This window comes from Macrobrachium rosenbergii, chromosome 25 (assembly GCF_040412425.1).
Source record: "Macrobrachium rosenbergii isolate ZJJX-2024 chromosome 25, ASM4041242v1, whole genome shotgun sequence".
Taxonomy (NCBI): domain Eukaryota; kingdom Metazoa; phylum Arthropoda; class Malacostraca; order Decapoda; family Palaemonidae; genus Macrobrachium; species Macrobrachium rosenbergii.
This window is the reverse complement of record NC_089765.1, coordinates 27,903,098-27,915,883: the sequence shown is the minus strand read 5'-3', so window position 1 is coordinate 27,915,883 and position 12,786 is coordinate 27,903,098. Positions and strand designations below refer to the sequence as shown.

General features: G+C 41.2%; 1 protein-coding gene across 6 annotated transcripts in view; it reads left to right on the top strand.

Annotated features, from left to right (window-relative positions):
• Positions 1 to 12,786, top strand: part of Not3 (CCR4-associated factor Not3) — a 78,069-nt gene that overhangs the window by 36,263 nt on the left and 29,020 nt on the right. The window lies entirely within an intron of this gene.

Below are 12,786 nucleotides of genomic sequence, written 5' to 3'. Positions count from 1 at the left end.
AACATGGAGCTTTATTCTTGGAATTTTGCTGTGAGTATTCTATAATGTAAGGAAGATAGAAACAGTGTGTGGTCTTCAACTTATCACCCATACTTGTTTTTTCGTTCACTCAGTCACTGAAGCTAGTGAACGAGCGTGGAGGATGAAACATAGTACAAAATTAGAAACCATCACATGACAAATAAATTTTCTTTGCCTTTGCTGGTGATAGACCATTAATGAGTTTAAAGTGTCTTGTAACTGTTGTTTAATCGTGCAACTAGGAAGTAAAGTCACCATAATTGGGAAACTTCTCTTGTGGTCATATCGGTCATATCATTCATAACTTTTAATACAGTCTCTGCTTTTATGCAATTCTGTTTAGATAATTGTATTTCTGTAGTAGAATGTTTCCATTTTTATTTGGCTTTTGGCTAATAAATAATTTGCTGCTAGAGTAGTACAGTCCTCAACATAATTGTTTTCTTTACAAAGATGTTTATACTTCCTTCAGTTAGTTATCATCACCTACACTTCCTTCAGGTTGTAGTTATCATCACCCCCTTTTGAGATCTTATACTTCACTTTGTAGCGATAAAATTCATCAGTCCTTTACAGTAGTTTAGTCAGAATCTTCAACATTACTAGTATATCTACTGTAGTCGCAGAGCTTTTTTATTTTTACAAAATGGTAGTCAGTCAGTTTATTAAGTACTGTATCTACATTTTTTTGTTTTACTATGTAGTTTATCTTGAGTTGGCTTATTACTGTTATGTGATTAAGATCCCTTTTTGTTGATGGTTTGTTCAAGGCTTTTCAGCCTTGTAGTGATAAGTGATTTACTCAGTTATTATTTTATATTTGTGATTTTACTCTTTCAGAGCTGATGGAGTTTTTTCACAAGACATTTCCGTTTATTTTACTGTTCCTAAGAGGATTCAAAAACTACCCTTTTATAAACTTGCTTTTTAATGTAGATTATATTGGCAAAAGCTGGTCTGTTTGTCAAAATTTGGTAACAAGGTACTTAGTTCTTTAGCATAGGAAGAGAGTACTTGGGGTGCATCACCATTTTTTCTTTGGTAGCCTTGCTATGCTGATGTACTCACCATCTCTTTCATCATACCTGTTCTTGGAGCTTACTTGAGTTTTTACTTGAGTGGTTTTGCTTGTTTGCACATTGTGCTCATTGTTTTGTGGTAGAATGATGGTGCCTCAATAGTTTATCCTTGGGAAGAATGATCAGCGAATATCCTGGACACGAATGAATGTGTGCAGGCTCTGTCACTCATGACGGTCAACCCTATCCCATGATTGTGATTTGGGAAGGCCTACAATGCATGCCATCTTGCAGTGGTATCAAATAATCCTTGTAGCTTGTCCAGAGAAGACATATAAATCAAGGTGGAGAAGATTAGGAGGTTCTGTCATTGTCTTTAAACACACATATTGGGTATCACCCCTTCTTTGTCATGGGCCTGCTTAAATCCACCTGCTTTTCCTAGGATGATGTGCTTCTTCCTGCATATTGTCCAGGGAATTCTAAGTTAAGCAGACCACTGAGCTGATTAACAGTTCTCCTAGGGCTGGCCCAAAGGATTAGACTTATTTTATGTGGCTAAGAACCAATTGGATACCCAGCAACGGGACATACAGCTTATTGTGGAATCCGAACCACATTATAGCGAGAAATGAATTTCTATCACCAGAAGTAAATTCCTCTTATTCTTCATTGGCTGGTCAGAGATTCGACCGGTGGGCCAGCAGCGTGCTAGCTGAGAATGGAACCACACTCACCCAGTGAGGAACTTGTCCAGGGAATGCATACACAGACTAGATGATAGTCAACCTGCTCTCTATGTGTGATGCTGTTGCTGGGCACCTGTCTTCCCCATTGCATTCGCTTTGGCACCCCCTTCCCTCGGCGTCTGTTAGTACTATATAACCCAAGAATTTCCCGGGAGATTAAGGAGCTGCCAGAGGCATGTGGCCATTTCTGGGCAGTCTGGGGTTCCCTCCCATTGTGCCTTCGTGGCTCATTTGGCTCTAGCAAAAAGTTGACTGCTTTGATCAGGCTAGGATAACCCTACAGCTTTGGTCATGGCTTCCTCCCTCAAGAATGCTGGAGCCAACCTTAAAAAGCTCATGGCTGTCACTATGCTTGAGGAAGTACAGTAACAGAGATCCTAGCACCTACTGTATTCATGGGGTCAAGTGGTAGTGGCCAGTGTGATTGGTTCAGTACATATGTCTGCTTGTAACCGATCTGTCTTGTTTTGTTTGTCAGGGGCAGTTCCTGGTGCACAACTACAGTTCCAGCTGGTAATCTACATGCACTCCTTTCCTTTTAAGAGGAAGACTGCCCTAGACTTTTCCACACACACACATGGACTCAAGGCTGTTTTGTAGCTGCTTAGGGTTATCTTGGTATGTTGGGACATGGTCGTAATTCTGATTAACTATTGCTAGCATGATCCTACTCTTGTGAGTGGTACCAGCTTAGACTGTTTGGCCAAGCTGGAGCATGCACAGCACTGTGGAGCACCAGCCACTGCTCTGCTTTGTCAGTGCTTCTCTGCCTGGTGCCACTCTGTTTGCTGTATTTAAATCTTCAGCTGAAAACCCTTATGGACAGAGTCAGCAGACTGTACAGGCAGTCGCCAGTTAATGGCAGGGGTTCTGTTCCCAGCCAGGCGCTCCTAACTGAAAATCAGTGATAATTATAGTAATAAATGGCGTTTATGACGTCGTAAGTGCCAATAAACCGCTTATTGGCATCGATAAACCACTTACAGACGCCGATAAATCACATAACGATGCTGATAAACCGCTTACTGACGCCAAACAACTGCTTACTGTTGCCGAAAATCTGGTTACCAATGCCGTTAGCCAAGCACCGTAAAACCGGAACACTGTTAACCGACGCCACCAATAAGCGAGAACTGCCTGTAAATCCAAGAAGGCTCCAGAGGGAAATCGGTCTGCAGAGAGAGATAAGTTTGAAGACAAGGTAATGAATGATTATGAGGGAATAGAAAATGAAATCGTTACATCTGCAATTCAGAAGATGTCAGCAGACAGCAGGAACAAACTTGCTCCTCACATAAATAATTGTAGATCAGAGGATTCCACAACTGCAGAGGATAAACTCTTCCAGATTTTAGTTGTAGCCAAGGTAACACTCCAAGCAAACTACTCAGTCTGTAATGCTCCACTTCCAATGGTTCATTGCTGGGTGCGGTCCTTCCCAGTACAGGCATATTGCGCTCCTGCTTGCTTTTATTGGCTATTAGGGCAGTAAAGGTAATTGTGTTAGTTCACCTTTTGAACCTTTAGACTGTGAGTTGAATGGAAGCAACATCAAGGATCTCCTCATGTATTGCATTTGGTTCCGCTAGACCTGACAGTCCCTTTGTGTTGAACCAGTTGGACTGAGCTGGAGAATATTTTTTGCAAAGGTGACTCCTCATCACCTTGGCCTTCACTCAGTAGCTGTGTTGTTCTGTAGATGGTCCTGGTCCCTTATTATGTGGGACATCTTGGAAGATGTTAATTCTCAGATCTCTGAATTGGATAGGTTCCTTTTATCTAGTTCCTTTGCAGCAGAAGTACCAAATCCTGGGGGATGTTGAGACTTGCCTCCCCCCCCCCTTTACAAGTGGATCCATCAGTTTGTGGACTGACAACTTTGGTCTGGAATGGATTATTAAGGAAGGGCTCTCTTTATCCTATCCTGAAGCAAGAGTCATGAAATCAGTCGCCTTGGTTTTTTGTCTAGGCTACGTCATGTTGGACTGTGCCCTTTCCGGGGTCTTTTCATGGGAGGATAAAGCAAAGTTCCAAAGGTTATTGGGGTCAATGGAAGAAGGGCGCTGACCTTCCTTTCCCTCTATCTTACCTTTGGGCTATTGTGCTCTTGAAAGGGGGGCAACTGTGGTTTTAGCCATTGATCACACTCTCCTCTGAAGAGGTTTGTCTGTCAGCTCTGTTCAGGACAAAAACACACAGTCTGTGTTGGTTTCTGTCAGAGAGGGCAACTTCGTGTTACTGATACAGTAAATCTAAATGACGTTTATTTCCAAGTACTGTACTTATCCATTGGGGCTCTCAGAGGTACCTCCACTGTATGCGATGGACATTGTCTTTCAAAGAACTTGCTCCTGACTGTCTACTGCTCCACAGGTGTTCACATGAAGTGTTTATGCTTGTGTTGGTTTGGGTTAATTTTCAATGGATCTGTCTTATGTTATTTTAACGATTGGTTGACCTAGGTTCCATATGAGATGTAGTTGCCCAGGATAGGGATCAACGTCTGTCTTTTTTATTGTGGTAAATCGGGAGAAGTCTGGTCTCTTGCCCCTACTTGCTCTACCAGCAGAATACTACACCTGGGAGAAAGATCTCTTTTCCCTAGTTGCTCTGCCAGCAGAATACTGCACCTGGGAGAATGTCAAGACCTGTTCCCTGCAGTTGGAGTCCTCAGTCTGTGGATCAACAAGAAAACCTTGGGTTGGAATGGCCCCTATATGGAGGGGCTCTCTCTACCTTTTCTGAAGCAAGAGCCTTGTTTTGGGTTACACCATGGTTGGACTTGTAGCATGGGCTAGGAGTGTTGGAGAATTGCAGTCTCTCCTACTTATAGCATAATTCAGACATATGAAGGCTGTGATTAGTCTTGTTTGTTCCTGAGTTTGTACAGAATGAAGGCTGTGATTGGTCTTGTTTGTTCCTGAGTTTGTACAAAATTCAGAATCTTTTCAGTTCCTGACAAGACATGTCTTTGTACAAAAATAAGAATCTTTTCATTTCCTGACAAGACATGTCTTTTCAGTCTTTTTCCTTTGAGAATTGGTATATGAGAATTAAGGTGGAAAGCTGTCCTGACAAGTTACATGTTACAGTACTTCTTACTCAGGACTCATCTTAGACTTGTCAGTGACTGTGGCTAGGTACTGTCAAGCACAAGAGGAAGTATCCTAGGTTGCGGTCTTCTTCCAACTTCCGGGGGATATGAAGCAAGTGTATGCATCGTCTTGCAAGGAGACGGCTTTATTCCCTGTGAGAGGATTCACAAAGCCAGGCTTGCCTTATCTCTGACGTCAGGGAAAATTTTTTGGTAAAACAGGTACTTACAGCAGATGTTTGGAGGTTATTTTTAATATAAGGAACATTGCCCACACCCCTTGGATACCATTCCATTGGGACTGTGGTGACTCCTTGACATGTTGTGTGACTGCCTGAGCAGCTCAGCTCACATAAGGTTTATGATGATAATGGTGCTGGGGGCTGGGGAGTGCTTAGAACATAATTGTATAGTTCACATTATTGTGCTCCCATTCTTCACAGTATTATGCAACCTTCTGAGCTGGTATACCTGTCCCACACAGGGAGCCAAAATTCAATTTTCCCAGATTTAGGTTACAACAAGCCATAATTTACACCAGGCCCTGTCATCTTCAGCCTCTTGAATGTCGTTATGTACAGATGGTTACTGGAGTCTTCCTTCTCTTGCTCACTAGTATGATCAGGAAGCTGGTATTTTTGGGTGGGAGGTCAGCACCAGTCATGATCTATGGGCTATACCTCCTGCCTAATGAGTGAGTCTCCATGTGGAAGACTAAGGTTTTATCCAATTTGCATTTTTCTTAGATAAACAAACTTGAAATCTTATCATTCTCCTACTTACCAACTGTGCTTCTGTTCTTGATGCTGAAAGAGAAAGTGGTGCTGCATATTGAGTGGGTGGGTGAGTACCCCACCTCCTCACTCATCTACTGCTTGTCAACTACCTTATTACAAAACTGTAACAACTAGACTGGCTACTACCAAAGGTAATCCATATTAAAGATTTCAGGTCTGTACATCTAGGGATAAGGGAAGCTAACTTTAAAATCATGATTTGTTATTTTAATATTATCCCTGTAACTACTAGTGTATCAGCCTGTCAGGTAGTCAGTGTTCTTATGGATATCAGAACTGCAAGACGGGACATAACTTTTGCTGGTTACTTATTTGGTATCGTGTATTGATTTGTATTTTTTGCCAGGATTGTTCCCAGTTCATTGGAACTTTGCCGTATTAAGATGCTGATGTTTTTATGTTGCTCTTTGTTGGCCATGGCTTTGTGTTCCTTACCCACTTGGTCTTACTAATGATGGGGCCATGTGAGAGAGGGACTGCCTTTTTTCACTGCTGTGCAGTGAAGATGGCTCAGTTTCACTGTTGTATCTCACCTAAAGTTCTCTCCTGCTGGAGTACAGCCCTTGCCAGACTGATTCCAAGTGCCAGTACAGTCCTTGATGTTTTCTACTTCACACAAACAGTGATTGGCTGTCATTTGTTGCCTCTGGCTCTTGCAGAATCTTCATGGCTTCCAGCTAAATTTTACAAGTAAGCCTCTTAACCCGACTGACTCATTTGTGTGTTCCAGTCACATTAGCTGTTGATGCCCTTCTTCTTTCTTCCACCAATCTGACTTCTGCCAATCCTCCATTTGTCTGGGCTTTCTGTTTCTTGTGTGTTCTGTTCAGGCATTCTCAAGTGGTGGCTGTGCATCTTCAATCAATTCTACTTGAGCTCACCAGGCACCAGCCTCAATCTTGTTAGCAGCTTTCTTGTTCTTTTCTCTTGGTGGCTATGCTTTTGTTCCCATCCACTCACATTCTGAGTCTTAATGTTTCAGAGTACCCTTCCAATTCATACGCTCTCGGTTTATTGTCAGCAGTTTCTTCTGTCACCAGTCACTTGTCCCCTCGCTCTTGTGATCTTCTGTCCCCCGCAGAGTTTTCTTCACTCAGACAGTGGGCACATCCAGTTCCTCAAATCTCTTGTTGCTAGTACTCCTTACTATTTGTGCTTTGTCATGCTTCAGATTGCAGTCTTGCCATCTGCTGTTCCAGTGTTGCTGCTTCCTATCACTTACCTTTTGACTCCTGGCTTTCTGAAAGCAGTACTTCAAGATTCAGGCCTATCAGTCTTGTATCGGTTTCCAGCTGTGCACTTAGCTCTAGATGTGTACCAGCCCCCCAGCTAAATGCCAGTGCTCCTTTGACCAATACCAGTCCTCGTAGATCTCTGCAGTACCATTCTGATTCCAGCAGTGAACTTGTTGGACCTCTTCTGATGACCACTCCACTTCTTCAGGTCTTATTTTTATCAGTTGCTGCATGCCCTCAGATGGCTCCACCCCCTAGCATGGCTGCCTCCAATAAGGGGTCTTGTTCTTGCTCATGCTCATTCATCCTTCCATACAACTGACTACTCTGTAGTGTTTGGCTGCAGTACTTTTTTATTTTTTAACTTGGTTCTTGCCATTCTTTGCAACATCATCAGGACCATCATCATCGAAATCAAGTCAGTGAAATAAGCTGAGAAAAGCAGCCATACCAGGGACGGCATCTGGTCAGAAGTTAATTTTTGTTTCAGCAAGCTTTTAAACTTTTGGTTTTAGTTTTAAGACCTATCATTGCCAGTTCTCCTGTCATGTTGGACTTATGTGCAAAACATGTTGCCTACCTTCAGCCTTCCAATTAATTTCACAGCCACATGTCCATTCCCGATTGTGTGTGCACATTTAACAATGTGGATGGTTGCTTATATGTACTGTGTACCTGTAACACTTTACTGTGGTTAGCGCCTTCAGGCATATGCAGTGAACCTATGGGATCAGTCACCTCTGGCAGTGGTGATGATCCTCCTCGTGCCCTCCTTGTTTCAGCATATGTAATTTAACCTTTGCAGGTATTTATTATACATACTGTACAGAGATGCCACTCAGGCATTAGCTGCCTCTCCAGTGTCCTCATAAGGATTATGGCAATAGACCACCTCTTGTCCTTGGTTTCTTTGGTCTTAGGGATTGACTTTGGCTTAGGAGACCCTAGTTAGACTTCCTCTTAACAAATATTTCTTGGCAAGTTCTGCTCACACTTTCCATCAGGACAGCTTTGATGGACAAGGGTGACTTCTTGCCCAGTCATTCTAAAGTTAATCTATTTCCCATGGTTAGCTGTGCTTTGTGGATTTGAGAATGGGGTTCCTTTTAACTAAGAAAACCAAGATCTTTGTACTGGAAGGAGTTGCATTTGAAGTCTGGCAGGAAGTAGTTTCTTTTGGAAAACAGTTAACAGGTTTGTTATCCTAACCACTTCTACTATGAAACTGTTGGAATTCTTTTTTGTACAAACTTGTCAAAGAGTTCTTTTTGTTTCTTGCCAAGAAATGTTCAGCATTTCAGAGATTTTTTCCTGTCTTGGAGAATCAGGTGACAGGATGGAATCTAGCAAGGTTATGTCTACTTTTGTTAAGCATCCCTGCTTTTTCATCTCCCTTACATGGTAGCGCCTTTGCCACTTGATGTGTACACCTTGAAGTTGGATGTCTCTTCCTCATTACTTCATTCTACAGTTTTTAACTTATGATGGGAACAGCCAAAAATGTTAGAAATCTAATTTACAGTAAACGTTTTTGAATGCCTATAGTAGGAACGTCTTATCAGAGACATACCCAGGTCAGTTTCTGAAGACTTTGTCATGAAGATTGTCAAGCAACATGTTAAAAGGATTGCCTCTCTTGTTTCCATTTCATCAGGAGAGGTGTGTCGTATTCACTTCTGGAACTTAGATGATGTGATTACATTCCTTTTGCTACAAGTCTTCTGTCAGACATTGGATGAGGATAGACTGCCAGCATTCAGGAAGTAACTGATCCGGCCAGTTTTCATTCTTTGACTCCCAGCTCAATCCAGGCTTCTGTTATTAGACTTCTAAGTAGGAGACACCAGGTCTTGAACTTGGTTTGAAGGCCTCCTTCAGGAAGTACTCAGGTACTGGGGCTTGTCAGTTGTAGATGTTTTCTACAATAGCTTGAACAACCAGTTTTCAAGTCAGCTCTACTAGTTTTACTTAAACTACTTAGTACATATTCTTGGGCATTTCACTTCTTCACCTGTTCGTTACAAGTGAGAGTTTAATTTGTCCTTACTTTAAAATACCATCTTGATTTCTCACCAGCACAAAATAAAAGTTAGTTTCAACTGTTTTCAATGAAAGAAAACTATCCTTACTTCCTATAGGTTCAAATAACTAGCAGTGATGGTTGAATCTGGTATTTTTGATGAATCCTGGTGAGAAAAACATATAGCCTTTTTTGTGGCAAGTTGCTCTGTAGCTTTTTCATGATTAATTGCTCATTCCTGGAGTTAAATAGGGTGGAACTTTATCTTCCATCCATTGCAGTGGCACAACAAATCAAAAAGTGCACTGCACCTAGATCAAGAGATACTCCAGTTGGTTTGCATCAGGGAAGACTTAAGTTAATTTGATAAATCCTTGGTTAGTGATTTATAGATTGACAAGATATTTTGAAACAGGAGGAATCGGTAACAAAAATAATCCTTAATTCTAATTTATGTTAATTAAACCTCAATTCATTTATGTGTACAGTACTACCCTGTTTCTTGATGCAGTACAAACTTTTGTTAGTGTGTGTTCAACTCAAACTAAGAATGCTATAGACTTTAGCAAAGGTTAAAGTTGCAGTGCTTTCACACTACCAGTGTATTGTTAGCACCTATTATTCCAACAAGAGAGAGAGAGAGGGAGAGAGAGATGCATCTCTATCATCATCTCCAACACTGCAGATTTCAAAGGTCCTCTGAGATTCTCTCATACAAGTCTTACCTGTGCTTTATTTTCCATGAATCTCCACTCATCTTCAGCCTCTCTTCTCTTACTGTAATTCGCATCCAGCAGGTGAGGGTGTTTCAACTCTCATATTGCCCACAGGAGCCCAGCAGACACTTGCTATGTACTTTTCTCCCTTGGGTTGTACAAAGGAATTGTCCTAAATCAGTGTCCATCTTCCTTTCATCTTAATCTCATCTGTATATACCCCATGTGGGGGTAGTGCCATCAATGCACTTCACACAGTGTACTGTAGGCATTACTCAAGGTTCTTTGCAGTGTCCCTTCAGCCCCCATCTGCAACCCCTTTCATTCCTTTTGCTGTACCTCCTTTCATATTCTCTTCCATCTTACTTTCCGCCAATTTTTTTTATTGTGCAACTGCGAGGTTTTCCTCCTGTTAAACCTTTCAAACCCTTTTGCTGTCAATTTACGTTTCAGCACTGAATTCTGTATTCTTTTCTATTCATCTTTATTTGGAACTTCAGCAGTCCTTTCATATACTGTATCATTTCTAACTCTATCCTGCCTTGTGACATAATATTCTTGAAGATGTATTCTGAAATTGACAGTTTTTTTAGAACTAGTGTGTCATACCATGTCCAAATAAGAGTATGAACTTTCCTAGGCTCATGTATAATCTTACTTCTCTATGCAGTTTCAATTATTTGATGTCCAAATCTTATTCAGCTGGCCAATTATTCAATTTTCTTTATTAAAGCTTTCACTATATTCCAACTCAAAGAGAACCTATGCTGGATGTCACCCACCCACCCACCTAACCATAAGACTAGGAATCTTGTAAAGATCCCCTGCCCACCTTTCCTTAGTCAGGATCTGGAAATTTTACTGTATTATCAGTAATAAAATCAAAGTATTACAAAGTAATTGTGTTCTTTGAGCTATGCATTGGAAAGCTGAGGTAAAAAGAGCCTGGTTACTTAATACAGTATGAAAAGAGGGGCAGAGATGAGCAAATTTGATAATGATCTCAGTTTATCATATACCTAAATAGTATTCTTAAAAAAAAAAGTCAGTATTACATCAGCAATAAAGATATTGTATAAAATATATAATTTACGAACATTTCCAAATCTAAATTCTCACGTTTTTAAAAAGTGTTTTAAGCACACAATAAACTATGTATTTAAAGGCAGAATAACCAGTCAGTCTTTGTACCATGGCTCTCCCAGTCCACTTGAAATGGTTTAGTGTACCATATTTTATAGTAATTTTCTTGTTATTTATATGCTTCATTGGGAAATAAGTTATAATAGTGTTTTGCTATATCAGTTTTTAATTAAAGTCTGCTATGTTGGTTTTACATTGAATTTATCATTAGTAACTTTATTTGAAAATATCCAACCTAGCAAATCCCCCTCCCTTCCCCACTAGTTCAGCTCCTTGGAGTTTTGCTGTATATCCAAAAATTAAGAAGTATGGACTGCAATCTGTAACAAATTTTGAAGAGTTAATATATTTAGTTTGAGGTTGGTTTTGTCAGCACTTCAGGCAAGGAGATCTATATAATGGAAAGGAAATGTTAGTGTCATGTCAACATCCTAGAGGTACAGGCCGTTGTAAAGCCTTCAAATAGTCATGACATCTCAAAAGGATGAAAGCATAGAAATGACAAGAAATTGACTGGCCCTATCCTACCTGAAGCATCATAGGGCCTTGGAAGACTGTGCATTTTCCCCTTCACTGTGACCTACCATGAATCCCTGTGGCAACAAAAGGATTGGTTCCCAGACCTGCAGGCTGTGATGGTGGACGTCCCAAGGTGCCATTGCGAAAGAAGTTGCTGAAGTAGCCCAACCTGCATAGGTTCCAAAATAGTTTGTACACCCTACTGTATCTTGTGTGGAGATTATCTAGCAAAGGTTTGTCATAGGCAGCAATTGCTACCCCTTGCAGAAGATCAACAATGAAACTTTGCCAGGGGGAAATGGGCAATGTTTGTTGCTTGGTCTAGTGAAAGGAATATTTCTGCACTGGAAAACTCAATTCCCGTGATAGTGGAAGTTTTCATCTTCAAATCCAAAGAAAAACTGTCTGCATTGGCCATTCAAAAATGAAGTTAGGCTCTCTGTATTTAGCTCCTTTGATGCAAGGCATAAATGTGAGTCCTGCTAAAAGCTAACTGCAAAGACTGTGTTCATTACATCCTTAGCCAGTTAGGAAAGGTTGAGCAAGTTGCATGCCTTCTCAGTGTCATCTGGACAAAGAACTGGACTGCTTTCAACCTCTGCTTTGCTCATGCCTTTGTGGCAGAGGCCTAACAGGCATGCCCAAAAGATTTCACTGCTTCTTTTGGTATTCCATCTCTGCATTGAGCTTCAGAGTGACTCCCTTCCATGCCACATGAAATTAGAGTGACTCCCTTCCATGCCACATGAGATTAGAGTGACTTCCTTCCATGCCACATGAGATTAGAGTGACTCCCTTCATGCCCCTTGAGATTTAATGGATGAAGAGATTGCATCACTTACCCTCTTATCCTAGGTGTTTTTTAATGCAAGGTTGATTGAGACCTCTTATTTCAAGTAGCACTGTCCTTCTGTCTTGGGCTGGCCATCTCCATATCATATATGGGTGTACCCGGGGAGGTTTTATCACAGCTCAAGATCAAGGCCCATGAGGTTCAAGCCATCTCCACCCAGGTAACCTTCAAACATATTCCAAGAGCCATCCTCAAGGCTCGTGTGTGTGAGGGTGTGTGTGGGGTGCCATACACCTCTATCGCAGTTCTGCCTTAAAGATGAAACTAGAGATATTTAGATGTTTTCACCTTTGGCTCTGTGGTTGCAAGGGGACTGGATTTTCAGAAGGCTAACACAGGAAGGGCTTCTACTAGTTGTTTCCTCTTATCCTTGGTTCTGGCAATTTTAAGGCCTCAGAAAGCTGGTTAACCCACTGCCAAAGTGAGTACTCAGTCTTACCAGTCCTGTTTTTCTGCTAAGTACAAACCATTGCCTCACTCTCTGGTACTCTTGAGGTCCATGCTGGAATGTTTCACTTCAGGCAGAACGATAACACCACCTGTAGCATAGAATTGTTCCAGCTATAATCGTCTATCGCTCATCTTCCTAAATAAGATTAAAGAGTTATAGTGAACAAGTG